The sequence below is a fragment of the Canis lupus genome, chromosome 7 (genome assembly GCF_011100685.1).
Source record: "Canis lupus familiaris isolate Mischka breed German Shepherd chromosome 7, alternate assembly UU_Cfam_GSD_1.0, whole genome shotgun sequence".
In the NCBI taxonomy this organism is placed as follows: Eukaryota; Metazoa; Chordata; class Mammalia; order Carnivora; family Canidae; genus Canis; species Canis lupus.
Window position 1 is genome coordinate 69175800 of NC_049228.1, and position 4742 is coordinate 69180541.

General features: G+C 40.6%; 1 pseudogene; it reads right to left on the reverse strand.

Annotated features, from left to right (window-relative positions):
* Positions 1-1760: 1760 nt before the first annotated feature.
* On the reverse strand, positions 1761-3975 carry LOC100687712 (annotated as a pseudogene).
* Between the last annotated feature and the right edge of the window lie 767 nt (positions 3976-4742).

The window sequence follows — 4742 nt, forward strand, 5'->3', positions numbered from 1 at the left end:
CCTGAGCCAAAGATACTTAACCAACTGAGCCACCCAGTCATCCCTCAAAGGAACTTCTTTAAGTGAAAGACAAATGGCCATAACTAGTAGTTGAAAATTAGAAATAAAAAACCTCACTCATAAAAGAAAATATATAGGATATATATTTAGTAGAAGATTTAGTAGAGGTATATAGTAGGGGATCAATCGCTCATAAAGGTAGTATGAAGGTTAAAAAACAGTATTAGGGATCCCTGGGTGGCGCAGCGGTTTGGCGCCTGCCTTTGGCCCAGGGCGCGATCCTGGAGACCCGGGATCAAATCCCACGTCGGGCTCCCGGTGCATGGAGCCTGCTTCTCCCTCTGCCTGTGTCTCTGCCTCTCTCTCTCTCTCTTTCTCTGTGTGACTATCATAAATAAATAAAAAAATTTAAAAAATAAAAAATAAAATAAAACAATAAAAAACAATATTAGTAAAATCAAATATATCTAAATTAGCTAAGAAAAAAAACAAAATAAAAATATATAAAATATAATATCAAAAACATAAAACATGAGGGGGGAGTAATAATGTAGTGCATTTGGAATGCAGTCAAACTTAAGTGACAATCAACTTAAAACAGACTGCTATATAGATACATTGTTGTTTGTGAACCTCATGGTAACCACAAACCAAAAACCTGTAATAGATACATTAAAAAAAAACAAAGAAAGAAATACAAGCATAACACTAAAGAAAGTCATCAAATCACAAGGGAAGAAAACAAGAGAAAAAGAAAAATGAGAACAACTGCAAAAAGCAGAAAACAATTAACAAAATGGGAAAATGTACATACCTATCAATAATTACTTTAAATGCAAATAAACTAAATGCTCCAATCAAAAGACATGGCTAAATGGATTAAAAAACAGCAACAACAAGATTCATCTGTATGTTGCTACAAAAGATTCACTTCAGACCTCAAGACACACAGACTGAAAGTATAAGGATGAAAAAAGATATTCATGTAAAAAAAATGAAAAGAAAGCTGGGGTAACATTAATTATATCAGATAAATTAGACTTTACAACAGGCTGCAAAAAGAGACAAAGAAGGTATTATATAAAGGAAAAGGGCTCAATGCAGTAAGAGGGTATAACAATTATAAATGTCTATGCACTCAACACAGGAGCACCTAAATATATAAAGCAAATACCGACTGACACAAAGGGAGAAATTGAAAGTAATACAAAAATACTAATAGACTTTAACATCCCATTTGCATCAATGGGTAGATCATCCAAATAGAAAACTACTATGGAAGCATCAACCTTAAATAACACATTAAACCAGATAAACTTAATTCATAAATAGAGGACACTGCAACCAAAAACAGTAGAATACACATTCTCCTCAAATGTACATGAAACATTCTCCAAGATAGATCACATATTAAGCCACAAACAAGTCTCAAAAATTTTTTAAAGATTATAATCATATCAAGCATCTTTTTCCTGTCACAGAAATATGAAACTAGAAATCAATCACAATAAAAAAAAAAAACTAGCAAAACACAAACAGATGGAGGCTAAAAGACATGCTACTAAACACCCAAGGAGTCAACAAAGAAATCAAAGAGGAAATTAAAAATTACCTGGAGAGAAATGAAAATGGAAACACAATGTTCCAAAACCTATGGGGTACAGTAAATGTAGTTCTAAGAGGGAAGTTTATAGTGATTCAGGCCTATCTCACGATAAAAGAAAAATCTCAATAAAAATTTTTCAGTTTTTAGTTTTTAATGAACTTGTAAAAAAGCTCTCATTTCAAAATAAAAACAGAATCCCAGATCATATAGATGTTTATTTACAGTGATTACAGTGATTACATTTATCTAAGCAACATACATACATGTTCACTTGTAAGATGTTAACTAAACTTCTGTGACAAATATGCTTTTTAATACCAAGAACATTATAGAGTTAATGCAGAATCCTAAAGATAATCTAGTAGTCACTAAGTTTTTCTGAAGTCTTTAGATGGTGTTATTTCTAGCACACGGAAGCAGGCAGGGTCTTTCACCTGCTCAAACACTGGAATCTTTGGTTGCTACCATATCAGCTGGCTGGCAAACAAGAAGCCAACCATTTTAAGAATGTTTTAAGTGAATAACTTGCAAACCCCAGGGATGGATGAACCCTAAGAATGCACAATTGTGAGCATTTACAACCATCACACCTGTGGCTGAAGACTGTTCATGCCGTTCTTCTGAAATGAGATCTCAAAGCAGTGTAGTTCAAAACAAAAGATTTAACAAAAAATTGGCTTATGCACAATTTCTCCACCAATTTGTGTCAACCATTTTGTTAACTTTTCCACTTGAAAAAATGCAATAGAAAACTGGACACCATGTTTCACTATCTCAGTTAATATTCACAGTTACAACTCGGGACACGGCATCACCAATGCTGCCCAGAGCCAGTTTATACTCAAGTTCTTTACACAAAGTAAATGGTTGTTCACAACCACTGGCTAGTGTACATATGAACAAAAATTCCTAGAACTGGGGAGAAACAAACGCTGCTCCAATCATCTGCTCTGCTTCTTCTGTTCCTCAATTCACGGTTAGAAACCTGTGGGGGTTTGGGCCTGCTGACCCTGCCCACTTGAAGAGGCCGCCTACTGTGCTGCTTTCTGCTTCAACGTTGTCCAATCAAATGTGTAGTCACACTGGTGGTTCAGGGTCCTGAAGAGAATTCGGAATAGCTGCCTCGGATACAGGTAATCCGGGGCTTCCTCAAAGCATAGCCCACGACAATACGTGGCAAATTTTGCAGGAAACCCCTTACAGAAAACTTCGACAGGAGTGGATATCTTTTCACCAATCTTTTCATATTTTTGCTTTTTTGTTGCAGCCTTTAGTCCTTGCCGTGGCTGGCTGGTTCTATTAAAATACATCAAAACATACCCTAACGATTCCATGTCATCTCGGCGATGATGTTCAATACCAAGATGTGCGTTGATGCTAGCATATCGGGCAGGGCCAGTGAGATTTTTATCATCTCTGTATGGTATGTGTTGCCTTGTCCTGTTGTTCTGTACTTTTGGGCCAAACCAAAATCAATAAGGAATAATTTATTACAGTGACGCCCAATACCCATTAGGAAGTTATCTGGTTTAAGGTCTCTGTAAAATTCTTCGTATGCACATACTCAATTCTACTGATCATCTGGTCAGCTAACGTAAGTACAGTTTTCATTGTGAACCTTCTTTTTTTTTTTAGATTTTATTTATTTATTTAGGAGAGACACACAGAGAGAGAGAGAGAGAGAGAGAGAGAGGTAGAGGGAGAAGCAGGCTCCATGCAGGGAGCCCCACGAGGGACTAGATCCGGGGTCTCCAGGATCACGCCCTGGGCTGAAGGCAGCGCCAACCGCTGAGCCACCCGGGCTGCCCCATTGGGAACCTTCTTGAACAGAAATTGAAGAGGTCTTGGAGACCGGGTCCGAGAAGATCCATACCTAGCACACCGCAGTCTCTCCTGACCATACCTCCGTACGTGGGGGTTGCCCACCCCGCCTTGAAGAATCTCACAGAGTCGGCTGCCGTATAGCCGCTGGGGATGCCTGGCCTCCTGAGAGAGTCTAGCTTCTCTGCCACTTCCTCGCCGTCGGTAATGCTGATCGCCAGATAAACGTCCCCGAAGGAGCCAGACCCGACCTTCCGTGCCAGTTGGTATTTCCCTCCGGCAGTGAATTCGGCCTTGGAGCCGCCGCTGCCCGCCATCCTGAGAGACCAAGGTGGAGGCTGGGGCCGAGCGCCGACACCTCTGAGGGGAGCACGGAGGCCTCTGCGGCTCGTCCGCGGAACGAGGCTGCGGCGGAGGGCGGCAGGAAACGGACAACGTTGGCTCTTCCAAGGCGTTACGGGGCCCGGAATCGGCCGAGCGGAACCGACCACCGCGGCTCAGTCAGGGGCCGCAGTTTGCGACGGGCGGTTCTCGCGCGCACCAGACCCGGCCACTCGTTTCTGGGCGGCCGCCGGGCTCGCTTTCACGGCGACGTCGCGAGCTGGAAAAGCGGCGCGGTGGTTTACGGCGGTGATATCGCTGGCCCCGCCACGGCCGGCTCCCGCCCGAGGGACCCCTGTCACCACGCCGACGCCCTCGCCGACGCCGCCATCTTGTTACTCCGGCTCCAGCCAACATCTCAGTAAAAAATTTAACTATACACCCTGAATAAACTAGAAAAATATAAGGCATAAAGTTGGTAGAAGAAAGGAAATAATAAAAATCTGAGAAGACATAGATGAGACACTGAAAAAATAGAGAACATCAATAAAACTGAGAGCTGATTCTTTGTAAAGATATACAGAATTGACAAACCTTTAGCCAGACTCAACAAGAAAAAAAAAAAAAAGAGGGGCCAAGTAAATAAAATCAGAACTAAAGAGAAGTTACAACACCACACAAAGGATTATAAGAGACTAGTATGAAAAAAAAAAAATAAGAGACTAGTATGAACAATTAATTATGCACCCACAAATTGGGACAGCCTAGAACATATGTGTAAATTACTAGAAACATACATTCCTCTAAGGTCTAATCAGGAAAAAATAGAAAATCTGAAACAGACCAATTACTTATAATGAAATTGAATCAGTAACCAAAAAACTCCCAACAGAAGTCCAAGACCAGATGGTTTTACAGGTGAATTCTACTAAACTTTTAGCAAAGAATTAAGACCTATCCTTCTTAAACGATTTCAAAAAATTAAAGAGCAGGA